General features: G+C 40.4%; 1 protein-coding gene across 1 annotated transcript in view; it reads left to right on the top strand.

Moving 5' to 3' along the window:
• SLC41A2 (solute carrier family 41 member 2) overlaps window positions 1–17088 on the top strand; it is a 91488-nt gene that overhangs the window by 71582 nt on the left and 2818 nt on the right. The window lies entirely within an intron of this gene.

The following is a 17088-nucleotide window of genomic DNA, read 5'->3' as shown; positions in this document are numbered from 1 at the left end:
TATTCTCACACATACCCAACAGCTTCTACAACTGCATTTTGGGTGTTTCTCATCAGACACCTCACTGTATCATTTTCCCAAGTAAATGTTGTACTTTTTCTCTGTTTCTCATGTGTCAGCACCATTAAAGCCAGTAAGCATCATGTTAAACAATGGGAAAGGAATATGGCCTTTATTAATAGAAAGTAGGCCATGAAAAATTCCTAAAAAAGTCTCTCATCTTGGTTTCATTCAAATAAAATGGATCACAGTCTTGGTTAACATAACCCACAGACGTAACAGTCTTACCTATATGCTTGTGTGCATCTCTTAAACACTCATTAAAGGTGAAGTCAGTTTAGCAGTAACCAGAATAATAATTGTTAAGTGCGTCCATTGTTTTTATTAAACATTTTTGCATCACTTTTGCTGGCTTTATTTAAGTCTCTAGCCCAAGCAATATCAGCAGTTGAAAGGAGCCTTTGAAATAGTCATAGCGTAAGCTGAAGTCACTCCAAATAAAGAAATCAGCTTATACATTTAATTGTTTCATTTACAGTCAAGTTTTAGTTAAAACTTTGCTGAGCTGAATAAAACATTTAGTTATATTTAAAAAGAAAAATGAAGGACATACTTGAAAGATCCATATGTGGAGTTTAGGTCTTACTTCTAAAATAACTATTACCAAGTTATCTTTAAAACTAACATCATCATAGTCAACAAATCTGTTACATAAAAAAAACTATAATTCAGTGTTCTGAACTCTGTTTTTCTGTGTTTATTGGAGTGGTGTTGTTTCAGTTTAATTGTAAATGGGTAAAAAAAATCATCTGGATTGTGTATTTTAAATATACTAATTTTTTTGGATATGCTGAAGTTAGAAATTCAGTGATAAAAAGATGGATTTTGCAAACTGCTAGCATTTGAATTTTATATGAGAACCCCATTTTTTCACCTAGTATACAATTGGAAAACTCAAGGCCTTGCATATAACTGTGCCATTCCATTATTTTTAACTCTTTTCCTTCATACTTCTTGTTCTTTCCCATTATATCACTTTGATTTGTTTAATTTCTCCTTCTCCATCCCCTTCTCATGGACTTACTTTACATTGTCCTGATGCAGATTTCACTCAAAGCAATGGATATGTCAAGAACTCCTGGAAGAAATTGATTTTATATTTTTCTGTTCTAATTATGTTAATATAGTATTGGCATAGTTGCTATCATTTCCCTCAGTTTTGAATTGGCATTTTGGAAAGTCTCAGGTTTCTCTTGCTGCTACCTGCAGATGCTAAGAAGAGGCAGGGCTTTTTAGAATGGCATGGTAGAAAAGTCTTGATTGACATCAGCATAAGTATACATTTAAAGTCATTTTCAAAAATGCAAGAAAATTGCAAGGCCTGATTCACCTTTCACTTATGCCAGTTTTACAGTAGTAATATTCCACTGATATCTGTAGAGTCCATCCTGATTTTTAATCTGATATAAGCAAGAAGAGGCTGAAGCTTGCAGCTTTTCCTTTTGTGGATGATTTTCCCTTTACCACCATCTATCTCTGGCCATGACAGACATTTTGCAGTTGTTGTTCTTTAGTAGCTGAATCACAACTATTGCACACTATAATTTTTCAGGGGTCTTTTGCAAAGTTACAGTCAGGAACCCCATATTTCTAGTCACCTTATGAAAATATTCCACTACATTGGTGGTTTCTTTTCTCTTCCTTTATTCCCTTTTTGTTATACCAGATATAATCAGATTTCTATAATGCTGGTATATAGAAAGGTTTTGTATAGCTTTAATTAGCAGAATTCAGATTTTCATATAAATGACACTTCCCTGTCCCTTGAGTATGATTACATCTTCAATTATCTGTACCACCTTAATCAGTTATGCTGGTGCTCTTTCTTACTGCCTATTGGGACCTTAAGAGAGTGGGCCTCCTATGCAATTGCACATTTCTTAGTTTTCTTCTGTTTTAACGTGAAACCACTTTGCTTCTTGCCTTTCATTTTCTGCTTAGCACCAGTGACGTAATCTAGACACCTTGATAGTAATGAGAACAGTTTGAAATTACAAACTCAGTGCTTCTCTGCTGGCCTTTCTTTAGAGAGATGCATAGATCAACTCTAATCTTGTTATAATTCTTTTTTTCCCTTGGGACTTCTATATTTTGTCCTCCTTCAACAGTTAGCCTTTTAAAGGATTTAGTGTTTTGCCTACATAGTAAGATTGGAAAATCTCACAGCTAATTACTGTCATTTCAGTTATCAACCAAATCACAATCTCTTGAGCAATGAAGAATCTGCAAGCTAGCCCCTAGTCCATACTGAATTACAGAACTTGTAGTTGTTTCCACTTTGTGTTTAAATCATCAGTATACATCTTGTTTTATGAAAGACCTACATTTTAACAGGCTAAAAGTGATTTTTTTAAATCTGAGGTAACAAATGAATATCGATAGCCAGAACGCAATAATACCCAAGGGCAATAATCAGTTATGGGCAGTCTAAACTGAGCAGGTTTGATATCCTATTGCTTTATTCATTATATTCGTTTAGGGCAAAAATCTGTTGTAGAATATTTGCACTTTCTTTCTGTTATGGTGATCATTGCCACATATTGGATCTATTTATAGTCCCTTTGGTATACTAAAATTCTGCTTAATAAATGAAAATGGATGACTTTTCTAGCTCTAAAAACCTCTTGACATTTTCAAGATGGTTATAAAGGAGAACAGAGCTTTGATCGTGATGGGAACCGCCGGTTTAATGTAACTAATCTCTCTACAGCAACACCCCTGTATCTTCCACCAAGTAGCCCCCCAACAATACCTCATCAAATTGTCTTTATTCTTCTTCATCACCATAGTGATGTCTCTCTTCCTGTTTATCACCCCTCCCTGGGTGTGATTCAAAGCCCACAGAATAAGTGGCTTCTGTTAAATTCAGTGGTCTTTGGAGCACTTCCATGGGGTGTTTTCTTTCCCTATCCTGATCCCCTGTTAATTTTGTCTTCATCCGTTCCTTTCTTTCTTATTTCTAATACCTTTATACTCTTTTCCACTGCTACTTTATTCAGTCCACTTCATATGTCTCTGCTACTTGCTGACTCCCAGATGTTCTATGCCTTCTCTGTGTAATATAGTTTAAAAGATTTATGGGAATGGAGTCATTATGATACATTTACATGAGGGCTGTCAAGCCATTAAAAAAATTAATCACAATTAATCGCACTGTTAAACAATAAGAGAAGACCATTTATTTAAATATTTTTGGACGTTTTCTACATTTTTCAAATATATTGATTTCAGTTACAACACAGAATACAAAGTGTGCAATGCTCACTTTTTATTTATTTTTGATTACAAGTATTTGCACTGTAAAAAACAAAATAAATAGTATTTTTCAGTTCACCTAATACAAGTACTGTATGCAATCTCTTTATCATGGAAATTGAACTTGCAAATGTAGAATTACATACAAAAAACTACATTCAAAAATAAAACAATGTAAAATTTTAGAGCCTGCAAGTCCACTCAGTCCTACTTCTTGTTCAGCCAGTTGCTCAGGTTAAACAAACTTGTTTGTATTTGCAGGAAATAATGCTGCCTGCTTCTTGTTTACAGTGTCACAAGTGTTCTCATGGCACTGCTGTAGCTGGCGTCACAAGATATTTACATGCCAGATGTGCTAAAGATTCATATGTCTCTTCATGCTTCAACCACCATTCCAGAGAACATGCGTCCATGCTGATGATGGTTTCCGCTCAATAACAATCCAAAGCAGTGCAGACCAACACACGTTCATTTTCGTTATCTGAGTCAGATGCCACCAGCAGAAGGTTGATTTTCTTTTTTGATGGTTCGGTTGCTGTAGTTTCCGCATCGGAGTGTTGCTTTTTTAAGACTTCTGAAAACATGCGCCACCCCTCGTCCCGCTCAGATTTTGGAAGGCACTTCAGATTCTTAAACCTTGGGTCCAGTGCTGTAGCTATCGTTAGAAATCTCATATTGGTACCTTTTTTGCGTTTTGTCAAATCTGCAGTGAAAGTGTTCTTAAAATGCTGGGTCATCATCCGAGACTGCTATAACAAGAAATATATGGCAGAATGCGAGTAAAATAGAGCAGGGGACATAAAATGCTCCCCCAAGGAGTTCAGTCACAAATTTAATTATGAGCGTCATCAGCATGGAAGCATGTCCTCTGTAATGATGGCCGAAGCATGAAGGGGCATATGAATGTTTAGCATATCTGGCAAATAAATACCTTTCAGTGCCAGCTACAAAAGTACCATGCAAATACCTGTTCTCACTTTCTGGCGACATTATAATTAAGAAGCAGGCAGCATTATCTCCTGTAAATGTAAACAAACTTGTTTGTCTTGGTGAGTGGCTGAACAAGTAGGACTGAGTGGACTTATAGGCTCTGAAGTTTTACTTTGTTTTGTTTTTGAGTGCAGTTATGCAACAAAAAAAATCTACATTTGTAAGTTGCACTTTCATGACAAAGATTGCACTACAGTACTTGTATGAGGTCAGTTGAAAAATACAATTTCTTTTATCATTTTAACAGTGCAAATATTTGTAATCAAAAGTAATAAACACTTTGATTTCAATTACAACACAGACTAAAATATATTTGAAAATGTAGAAAAACATCCAAAATATTTAATAAATTTCAATTGGTATTCTATTGTTTAACAGTGCCATTAAACCTGCGATTAATCATGATTAATTTTTTTTTAGTTAATCGCTTGAGTTAACTGTGATTAATCAACAGCCCTCGTTTACATAAATATAAATTAGCATTAATATAGATTTAGTTATTACTAATCAATAGTATGCTATGTGTATGTAGTAACAGAAAACTTGTACAAAGTCACTGAATTTACAATCACTTTTTAAACATAATCATTGACTTCTGTAAATACTGGGTTTGATTTTGAAAATAGTGTGAACTAGTCAGTATTATGGACTAATGATCATTTTATAAACAAAGCTGTTTTGATTTTCAAAAGATGAAAAAACCCAGCAAGCAACTTTTTTTTGTTCCTCTAACTGTAAATGTACCATGTCTTTTAAACTAAATAAATGATTTGGATCTATTGGTTGAAATCTTGGCTCTGTTGAACTCAATGGCAAAACTTCTGCTAACATCAATGGGGTCAATATTTCAATCATTTTATTTACATTACATCTGAGAAAATGTATACCAATTTTCATGCAGGGATACTTTTTTCAGATTGAGTGTAAAACCTCAGAAATAGTTTTATAATATAAAGTCTGGCACATACTTATGTATGGCACCATTCTCAGGTAATACAAAATAAGTACTATAATTATGTCTACACTATGTACAAATACCTACTGAAACCTATACATTGCTTCATTTTATGAAAAACACAAATAATACAGCATACATTGTCTGGGCAAACAATTGTATATTGCTGAAAATCAAACATGACAGCAGACTGATTTAAACATGGCTTGGGTTTGGTGTGTATTATATTGTATTGTTGAGGGGGAACATATTTGTTTTCTGAAAACTATACAAAGCCAAGCTTTTGATACCTTCTTCATGAAGATACAGTCTGGCTACGGACCAACAATGCATATATGATTGAATAGCTCAGGGACATGCAAAAGGGGGGCAAGCAGGGACACAGGGCTCCCCCTCCCCCAGTAATTGGCACAGAACTCCTCCAGCCCCAGGGCCGCGGCGGGGAGAGAGAGTGAGCTCCTCTGGCCCTGGCTGGAGGAGCTCTCTCCTTCTCCCCTCCGTGGCCCCAGGGCCAGAGGAGCTCTGTGACCCCACCACAGCCAAGTACTTGTTGATACATTTATTCAGAGGGCTCCATGGCGCATGGATTTTCGTTGAAATGGTGAGTGCACTGCTATTTATTTCTATACATATAATGTATATGCGTATATTGATATGGTTTAATGCAGGGGTCACAGCCCATCAGAGTAATCCACTGGCGAGCCGTGAGATATTTTGTTTACGTTGACCGTCCGCAGGCATGGCTCCCCACAGCTCCCAGTGGCTGCAGTTTGCTGTTCCTGGCCAATGGGAGCTGTGGGAAGTGGTGCAGGCCGCTGGGATGTGCTGGCCGCTGCTTCCCGCAGCTCCCATTGGCCAGGAACAGCGAACCACGGCCACTGGTAGCTGCGGGGGCCATGTCTGCGGATGGTCAACGTAAACAAAATGTCTCGTGGCCCACCAGTGGATTACCTTGATGGGCTGCGTGCCGAAGGTTGCCGACCCCCTGGTTTAATGTGTATGTGTTTGTTTAACGTGCCCCTCCAAAAGCGGTCAAATTTAAATTCCTCCATATGCCCGTGGAATAGCCATATGGTCGTCATCCTTTTTTTTTTTTTTTTTTTTTTTTGAGGCACAGCGTGCGTTAACTATTTGCAGCTAGGCATAAAGAATAAGGTTCATTTTCAGCCTTGTCATCCAGCAATAAAATGAAGGCAAAACTGGAGTAATGAAACCATCAGTCTTACAGCAAGCTGCTTTGAACATTCAAAGGCTGCCTCTGTGCTTCAGGTTCCTGCTGAGCCAATAAAGAGCCCTCTGAGGAATTTTCACACCTACCAACCAAATCTCAGCGTGCAGCTGTGTTATGGACTCTGGAAATAAACAAGTAATAGGAAACTCTAGAAGCCATCACCCAGTAAATTTGCCGTGATAAAATACAATTACTCGTATCAGTAAAAATCAGAACAGTATTCTTGTGGAGTGACATATTTTGAACATTCCACAGTAGTTTTCTTTTTGACTGCAAACTGGAGAATTCAGTGGTGTTTTGATGACTCCTTTCTTTACAATGAAAAGGTGTCTTGGGTTCTATAGCCTGAGGCCATAAAGAACCTTATTTTTATCATTTGGAAATGTATACTAATGGCCCTATTCTGTACTACTTACACAGAGGGGGAAAAATACCTCGTGAAGTTCAATGCAGTTTTTGTCTGAATAAGGATAATAGGTCTATATGGAAGGAGAATATTGCTGAATTTTAAAGACTGCTTTTTATATTACCCAAAGATGACTTCCAAAATCTACAGCATGTACTGATACCAGAAGTTCTCATGATTCAAGAAAATGTTAAAATAAATGCCCAATCCTGGCCCTGCTTCTGCCAGCTTTGTGCCACTCCAACAGCACAAAGAAGCTGGAAAGCCAGTTGTGGATTCCAGGTTTACATTGATATAAAGGTGTCCACACACAAAGTTGCACTGGTTTAACTAAATTGAAACATACCGTTAGTTAAACCAGTGCAACTTTGTGTTTAGACCAGGCCTTAGTTTTTGTCTATCAAGGTTTTTATACCATACTCATCTAGGTTCTCGGATACCATGGTGATAAGCACTTTACATAAATATCATGTAATTATGCATGTTGCTTAGATACATTTTAAGAATTTTAAGGCCTGATCCTAGCAAACCCAGAAATCATCAAAGCACAAAGTAGTCTTAAGCAATGCCTCCTTTTTCTTGGCCTTGCTCCCGACATATTTTCTGTGCTGGGGTTGGGGGGAGGGAGGGGCACATAATGCTGGTTATGCTGTCAATGCCACTTAAAGATTTTCCAACATTTATCTTGGTTTAGCTTATGCCTGTAAATTTACAGGTGCAGGTTAAACTGGTATTATAACCAGTTTTAAACAGATATGATTATACATACACAGAGTCACACCAGTTTAAGAAAATTAGGTTGATGCAACTTCTGTGTGTAGACCTAGCCTAAGTGTATAATGTATCAGTTTGTTTACCACTTTGAATTTGGTCCAGAAGTAAACAAGGAGCAAGTGGAATATATCCATGCTGGTGTCTGTTGCTTAAGAGGCAGGTTGTTGAATGATGAATGCATTGTAGCTTGTGCGTTTGGTGTCCACATTCACCCCCCAAGCAGTGTGAATTGCACTTTTCCAACATGGAAGTGACTATGGCATGGATGACAGTGGCAAGGTCCTTCTTAGAGAAGAAAGGGGATAGTATTCTTTTGGAGAGCCAGAGGTGATAGAAATTCTTTCCATATTTAGTGGAGGCAGTGGTTTGATTCCTCTGGTTATGACATGGAAAGAACCAGGACTGTTGACATGTGGCCACCAGAGAAGACTGGTTTTTGTTTTGTTTTAAAATGTAATGGAACAGTCTACCTTTTTGGGAAAATGAGGTATCTGCAACCAGCAACTATATTCTCTGAGTATTCAGGGCCTACTTTGCAAGTAATTTGAATGCAGAATTTTCATTGCAGTCAATGGGAACTCCATGTATGGAGGCTTACAGGATGAGACCATTATAAGTACTTTACAGTTACTATTCAGACAAGGCCCCATAGGGATGCCATGAGGGGGAAAAATCTGAGAAACCTAATGTGTAATTAAAAATCATTTAAATCTCATCCTGGACCACAGACAACTAAAATGCTTTAATCATAATCCTGTGGTTATTGCATGACATCACTTACAGGTCAGAGTTGTGGTTGTTTTGGTGCCTTAATTGTGCATTTCTTATATTAACATGTTTGGATTTCTTAACTGTAAACTTAACTCTGAAGTTTCTGGTTTATAATAGTTGGTTTGGGGATAATTACTACATTTTATCCAATATGACGCATACGACCTTAATTCTACCTTTCTCTCAGAATTCATACAGCATGCTAGAAATGAACATATTATCCAGTGCTTCTCCCATGAAAAATATACACCTGTAAACAACCTCTATCCTGTTTCCTAGTGATAGCTAAATGAATTAGTAATGGGAAAATAAAACTGTATTTCATAATACGTTATCACATTGAAACAAGGGTAAAAGCATGAGGCATAACAGCAGTGAATTTAATCCTAGAAGCAAGCCACAAGAAATGCTGCCAATACACCTTCCCCATCAAAGAATCTTCAGCACGGGTAACACCACTGAGTAGTATTGGCTCCAGACCCAAACCTATGGCTGAATGTTGAAGTGACCTGGCTATTGAAATGATAGAACATTAGAACTATGTAGCTAAATTTTACCCATTCCTATAGTTCAGTGTTGGCATTCTGATTACACAAGCTACATATAGCTTCATGAAAAAGATTTAAAACCTCTTATTTACATATAAATAAAAAGATAATGGATGTGGTTATAATATTGTGTGGTTATAAAACTTCTATCAGCATGAATTAATCTGGGTTTTATCATCATGTATTTGGCATGCATCATAATGGTGAAACCATAAATCAGTCATGCAGGAAATCCTAAATTAATATACTGTACCAATAAAACCATTATAGTATACCACAACATACCACAGGGGTGGGCAAACTTTTTGGCCTGAGGGCCACACTGTGGTTGCAAAACTGTATGGAGGGCCGGGTAGGGAAGGCTGTGCTTCCCCAAACAGCCTGGCCCCCCATCCCCTATTCACCCCCTCCCACTTCCTGCCCTCTGACTGCCCCCCTTAAAACCCCCAACCCATCCAACCGCCCTTGCTCCTTGTCCCCTGACCGCCCCCTCCTGGGACCCCCCCCCCTTAAATGCCCCCCGGAACCCCACCCCCTATCCAACCCCATGCTCCCAGTCCCCCGACCTCTATCCACACCCCTGTCCCCTGACAGCCCCCCCCCAGGACCTCACGCCTATCCACCCCCCTTGCCCCTTGTTCCCTGTCCCCTGATCCCTATTCACACCGCCGCCCCCTGACAGGCCCCCCGGGACCACACACCTATCCAACCCCCCCCCATCCCCTGACCAGCCCCCCTCCCCAACCCCGCAGAACCTCCGCCCCATCCAACTGCTCCCTGTCCCCTGACTGCCCCCCGGGAGCCCCCGCCCCTTATCCAACCCCCCGGCCCCCTTACCATGCTGCTCAGAGCAGCATGTCTGGCATCCGCGCCACCCGGCTGGAGCTAGACATGCTGCCGCTCTGCTCGGCAGGAGCTCGCAGCCCCGCCACCCAGAGCGCTGCCTGCACGGTGGCATAGCTGTGGGGGAGGGCGGACAGCAGGGGAGGGGCCGGGGGGCTAGCCTCCCTGGCCAGGTGCTCAAGGGCTGGGCAGGACAGTCCCACAGGCCAGATGTGGCCTGTGGGCCATAGTTTGCCCACCTCTGACATACCATAATGTATTCTTTCTACACTGCATAAAACAGGAAATCTATTTTAGTAATGTTTAAGAGGTTTTTTAAATGTCGGTTTTTATTGGAAATATTTTTTGTTTTTTTCTGCTTGTGAAGCCAGGTGCCTTAATAACCATGAGTCCCACTGTAGAGGGCACAGAGGTAATAAAGATATCTAAAAATGACCAAAATTTAGCTTTTTTATACTTAAAATCAGCAATTGAAAGTTTATCCCTAGTCCTACAAAGATGAGAAGCAAATTCTGAGTCCCATAAAAAAGAAAGGAATCTTTCTTTTTCTGTGGTATTATGCTCCCATTTCTAGCCCTGCAGAGTCATGCGATATTGAACATCAAACATTAGGCACATAGTTTTGAAAATACAGGCATATAGTTTTAATATGAATCATAGATGGCTGTCACAAACTTCATTCTCAAGAAGCCCTCATTTCCTCTCTGATTAATGACTGTCTCTTCCAGTTTTATGTTATATACACTTATGTATTATTTACTTCATGATCCCGCCTTTCCATCGCTAGTACAGTGTGTAGGCTGAACAAGATTTGTCTTCTCAACAGTCTCTTTTTGCCACCTTCATTATACTGTTTCCCACTGTTCTATGTCCTCAGCTGCCAATATGTTTTTATCAAATTGAGTTTTACCAACACCATCATACTTGCTAACTTTACATACTACTTTTTATAATGACAGGTTTCACAGTAGCAGCCATGTTAGTCTGTATCCACAAAAAGAAAAGGAGGACTTGTGGCACCTTTAGTCTAGCTGTAGCTCACGAAAGCTTATGTTCAAATAAATTTGTTAGTCTCTAAGGTGCCACAAGTCCTCCTTTTCTTCATACTACTTTTTGTGACACTAAATACAAAAGCCTTCTTTAAGTCCAGGTTGATTATGTCTTCTGTTTCACTTCTGTCAGTTTCTTTTGTCAGTCACATCAAGAAATTAATCAGATTAATTCAGCCTGACCTTCCTTTTAAAATCAATATTTCATTCTTTAACCAGTCTGCTTCTTTCCAAGTATCATCTTATCTTTTCCCTGATCAATGACTGTAGAGTCTCTCAGTTCTGAGGTCGGTCCTTTTTATGTATGCAGCTACTCAGTTACTTCTTTGACATTTCTGAAATACGTTGGTCAATTTATCCTCCCTTTAAGTCTTGTAGAATTCAAGGACTCCTTTTCTCCCAAACCTACATCAGCCAGATATTTTAGAAATGGAAATATATAGGGACAATTTGGAGTTTTAAGTCTTTAATTTTAAAAAAGTCACATTCTACACTACACTTTAAATTTTACTGTGTACAGTATTTCTAATTAATCATGTGTCTCTTTTCAGAGTAAGTAATACTATTGTTCTTAAAAAGAGTTCCCACATCATTAGATTGATAAAATTGTATAACTATTGTCTTTTTAAGTTACGGAGTCTGCTATGTAGGGCCTCTAAGGGAATGTTTATGTACAGTATCTCTATATACAGACCTTTTTTGTCTGTGTTGGAAGAAGGAGCTGACTGAAAGAATCTGACATAATCTTCCAAAGAAAACATCTGCTTTTAAATATATTTGTTTGGATTCCAGTAAGCACACCTAGCACATGCATAATTAGCTTAAACTACAGAGTTGCCTATTGAGAAGATGTGTTTATTGAAATAAGTTATGCATATTTCATAAAGAGAAAACAGGGACAGTGTTTGGTAATTTTTTTTAAAATCCACAAGTTTAGATTTAAAATATGCTTTTGTAGCGTAAAGCATGAATTTTTTAATTTTTAAAAAACGAAGTGTTGAGAGGAAGTTTTATAATGTATTTAATCATTTTAGTATATTTAACATGGTTTTTTTCTAAACTTGGCTTTAATCTAGAGATCATTTTAAAAAAAATCTTATGAGCACTGAAAATGTTCTAGCAACTGATAGCATTTGGAAAGATAATGTATGCATTTAGTTTTAAATGTTCTAATTTAAAGAATTAATTCGGATCTTAATTTTTAACTTTTACCATTTTTCTATTACATATATTTTCTTTAATGTATATAGTAAATCTTCTTTTGTATGTTAGTAAGGTACGAACTGTCCTTAATTCAGACCTCATGTTATAAATCTTAATTCCTGAATATCTGATTAGCTAAAAAGACATTGGGGTGTATGAACATTTATTTCAGCCTAGGCAGTCCCATCCAAAGAGACAAGAAGAGATGGAGACTCAATTAGTATGCTTTTCCCCCGACTCATGCTATGCCATATGATTGAAGTGAGCCAGAAATTCTTATACAGCTGTGGAATATTCAAAAATGAATCCCTACTAGTACTGGATTACTCGTCACATGTACCTTCAGCATTAAATTCAGATTTCTTAGGTGCTGAGACAGTCACAGCTGGGAATAAAGTCTTTAACACAGCACTTTGAAGCAAATTCAGACCTGGTATAAAAGTGCAGATCTCATAATGCCCATGGGAATTGGGCCTGGGTTGAAATGGATACTTCATGGTTTCTAGGCCATTTACATTGGCTCCTGCTGTCTGGGTGAAATTATTTGTGATCTAACAAGTGCTCCTGTGCATCACACTAAACTTGGATTTATTCAGTACTGCTCCCCTAAACCCAATCTCTTCACTTACTCTCCCAATTTCAATCAAGTTATGTCTTGTGACGTTTGGTTATTTTGATATTAATTAACCCTCAACATTTCATTGTTTCTTATATTTTTGTTTTGAAAATATAATTGCACTGTAGGACAAAGTATTGGGAAAAAGCACTAGTGGTGTGGACACCAGGGAGACAGCTTTGGTTATTGGAAACTAGGAGGTAGTTGAGATTTTACATACTGGGGAGAGGATGTATTTTATCTTTCCTTCTAAAGGACATATCAAGTGGGATCCCACAGGGATCAGTTCTGGGGCTGGTTCTGTTCAGTATCTTCATCAATGATTTAGATAATGGCATAGAGAGTACACTTATAAAGTTGGCAGACGATACCAAGCTAGGGGGAGTTGTAAGTGCTTTGGAAGATAGGCTTAAAATTCATAATGATCTGGACAAACTGGAGAAATGGTCTGAAGTAAATGGGCTGAAATTCAATAAGGTCAAATGCAAAGTACTCCATTTAGGAAGGAACAATCAGTTGCACACGTACAAAATGGGAAATGATGCCTAGGAAGTAGTACTATGGAAAGGGATCTGGGGTCATAGTGGATCACAAGCTAAATATGAGTTAACAGTGTAACACTGTTGCAAAAAAAAAGCAAACATCATTCTGGGATGTCTTAGCAAGGGTATTGTAAGCAATACATGGAAAGTAATTCTTCCGCTCTGATTAGTGCTGATTAGGCCTCAGCTGGAGTATTGTGTCCAGTTCTGGGCGCATTTCAGGAAAGATGTGGACAAATTGGAGAAAGTCCAGAGAAGAGCAACAAAAAATGATTAAAGGTCTAGAAAACATGACCTATGAGGGAAGATGGAAAAAAATTGGGTTTGTTTAGTCTGGAGAAGAGAAGACTGAGAGGGGACATAACAGTTTTCAAATACATAAAAGGTTGTTTCAAGGAGGAGGGAGGTAAATTGTTCTTGTTAACCTCTGCGGATAGGACAAGAAGCAATGGTCTTAAATTGCAGCAAGGATGGTTTAGGTTGGACATAAGGAAAAACTTCCTGTCAGGGTAGTTAAGCACTGGAATAAATTCATAGAATCATAGAATCATAGAATATCAGGGTTGGAAGGGACCCCAGAAGGTCATCTAGTCCAACCCCCTGCTCAAAGCAGGACCAATTCCCAGTTAAATCATCCCAGCCAGGGCTTTGTCAAGCCTGACCTTAAAAACCTCTAAGGAAGGAGATTCTACCACCTCCCTAGGTAACGCATTCCAGTGTTTCACCACCCTCTTAGTGAAAAAGTTTTTCCTAATATCCAATCTAAACCTCCCCCATTGCAACTTGAGACCATTACTCCTCGTTCTGTCATCTGCTACCATTGAGAACAGTCTAGAGCCATCCTCTTTGGAACCCCCTTTCAGGTAGTTGAAAGCAGCTATCAAATCCCCCCTCATTCTTCTCTTCTGCAGACTAAACAATCCCAGCTCCCTCAGCCTCTCTTCATAAGTCATGTGCTCTAGACCCCTAATCATTTTTGTTGCCCTTCGCTGGACTCTCTCCAATTTATCCACATCCTTCTTGTAGTGGGGGGCCCAAAACTGGACACAGTACTCCAGATGAGGCCTCACCAGTGTCGAATAGAGGGGAACGATCACATCCCTCGATCTGCTCGCTATGCCCCGACTTATACATCCCAAAATGCCATTGGCCTTCTTGGCAACAAGGGCACACTGTTGACTCATATCCAGCTTCTCGTCCACCGTCACCCCTAGGTCCTTTTCCGCAGAACTGCTGCCTAGCCATTCGGTCCCTAGTCTGTAGCGGTGCATTGGATTCTTCCATCCTAAGTGCAGGACCCTGCACTTATCCTTATTGAACCTCATCAGATTTCTTTTGGCCCAATCCTCCAATTTGTCTAGGTCCTTCTGTATCCTATCCCTCCCCTCCAGCGTATCTACCACTCCTCCCAGTTTAGTATCATCTGCAAATTTGCTGAGAGTGCAATCCACACCATCCTCCAGATCATTTATGAAGATATTGAACAAAACCGGCCCCAGGACCGACCCCTGGGGCACTCCACTTGACACCGGCTGCCAACGAGACATGGAGCCATTGATCACTACCCGTTGAGCCCGACAATCTAGGCAGCTTTCTACCCACCTTATAGTGCATTCATCTAGCCCATACTTCCTTAACTTGCTGACAAGAATACTGTGGGAGACCGTGTCAAAAGCTTTGCTAAAGTCAAGAAACAGTACATCCACTGCTTTCCCTTCATCCACAGAACCAGTAATCTCATCATAAAAGGCGATTAGATTAGTCAGGCATGACCTTCCCTTGGTGAATCCATGCTGACTGTTCCTGATCACTTTCCTCTCATGTAAGTGCTTCAGGATTGATTCTTTGAGGACCTGCTCCATGATTTTTCCAGGGACTGAGGTGAAGCTGACTGGCCTGTAGTTCCCAGGATCCTCCTTCTTCCCTTTTTTAAAGATTGGCACTACATTAGCCTTTTTCCAGTCATCCGGGACTTCCCCCGTTCGCCACGAGTTTTCAAAGATAATGGCCAAGGGCTCTGCAATCACAGCCGCCAATTCCTTCAGCACTCTCGGATGTAACTCGTCCGGCCCCATGGACTTGTGCACGTCCAGCTTTTCTAAATAGTCCCTAACCACCTCTATCTCCACAGAGGGCTGGCCATCTCTTCCCCATTCTGTGATGCCCAGCGCAGCAGTCTGGGAGTTGACCTTGTTAGTGAAAACAGAGGCAAAAAAAGCATTGAGTACATTAGCTTTTTCCACATCCTCTGTCACTAGGTTGCCTCCCTCATTCAGTAAGGGGCCCACACTTTCCTTGGCTTTCTTCTTGTTGCCAACATACCTGAAGAAACCCTTCTTGTTACTCTTGACATCTCTTGCTAGCTGCAGCTCCAGGTGCGATTTGGCCCTCCTTATATCTTTCCTACATGCCCGAGCAATATTTTTATACTCTTCCCTGGTCATATGTCCAACCTTCCACTTCTTGTAAGCTTCTTTTTTATGTTTAAGATCCGCTAGGATTTCACCATTAAGCCAAGCTGGTCGCTTGCCATGTTTACTATTCTTTCGACTCATCGGGATGGTTTGTCCCTGTAACCTCAACAGGGATTCCTTGAAATACAGCCAGCTCTCCTGGACTCCCTTCCCCTTCATGTTAGTCCCCCAGGGGATCCTGGCCATCTGTTCCCTGAGGGAGTCGAAGTCTGCTTTCCTGAAGTCCAGGGTCCGTATCCTGCTGCTTACCTTTCTTCCCTGCATCAGGATCCTGAACTCAACCAACTCATGGTCACTGCCTCCCAGATTCCCATCCACTTTTGCTTCCCCCACTAATTCTACCTGGTTTGTGAGCAGCAGGTCAAGAAAAGCGCCCCCCCTAGTTGGCTCCCCTAGCACTTGCGCCAGGAAATTGTCCCCTACGCTTTCCAAAAACTTCCTGGATTGTCTATGCACCGCTGTATTGCTCTCCCAGCAGATATCAGGAAAATTAAAGTCACCCATGAGAATCGGGGCATGCGATCTAGTAGCTTCCGTGAGTTGCCTAGGGAGGCTGTGGAATCTCCATCATTGGCGATTTTTAAGAGCAGGTTAGACAAACACCTGTCAGGGATGGTCTAGATCAGTGTTTCCCAAACTTGGGACGCCGCTTGTGCAGGGAAAGCCCCTGGCGGGCTGGGCCTGTTTGTTTACCTGCCGCGTCTGCAGGTTCGGCTGATCATGGCTCCCACTGGCCGCGGTTTGCCACTCCAGGCCAATGGGGGCTGCAGGAAGCAGCGGCCGGTACGTCCCTCAGCCTGCGCCATTTCCCCCAGCCCCCATTGGCCTGCAGTGGCAAACCGCGGCTGTGGGAGCTGCAATCGGCCGAACCGCTGGACGCGGCAGGTAAACATACCGGCCTGGCCCGCCAGGGGGCTTTCCCTGAACAAGCGGCATCCCAAGTTTGGGAAACACTGGTCTAGATAATACTTCTGAGCACAGGGGACTGGACTAGATGACCTCTCGAGGCCCCTTCCAGTCCTACCATTCTGATATTCCACCTTTTAGGCAAGGATGAAAGTGATCTTGAGTTTTTGGGGAGAAGTGTTTGAATTCTTCATTCCCCACACTAGCAAGGCACTAACTGCTCCAGTTCACCCAGTGTCTACCATTACACCCACCAATACACACACAGTATGACTTCCAGAGTTGCTGAGCATCCACCACCTCCTGTTGAAGTTCCGTGGGCATCCCAGATGCTCAGCACATCTTAGAAATCAGGCCTGTTAGCTTAATGTTTCTGCTAAAATAATCAGCAGGGAAATAGATCAGTGTTAATGTTTAGGATGGGATTTTCAAAAGTGCTCTAATTCCACTCCCACTGATTTTGGA

Source organism: Natator depressus, chromosome 1, assembly GCF_965152275.1.
Source record: "Natator depressus isolate rNatDep1 chromosome 1, rNatDep2.hap1, whole genome shotgun sequence".
Taxonomy (NCBI): Eukaryota; Metazoa; Chordata; order Testudines; family Cheloniidae; genus Natator; species Natator depressus.
This window is presented reverse-complemented; position numbering and strand designations above follow the sequence as displayed.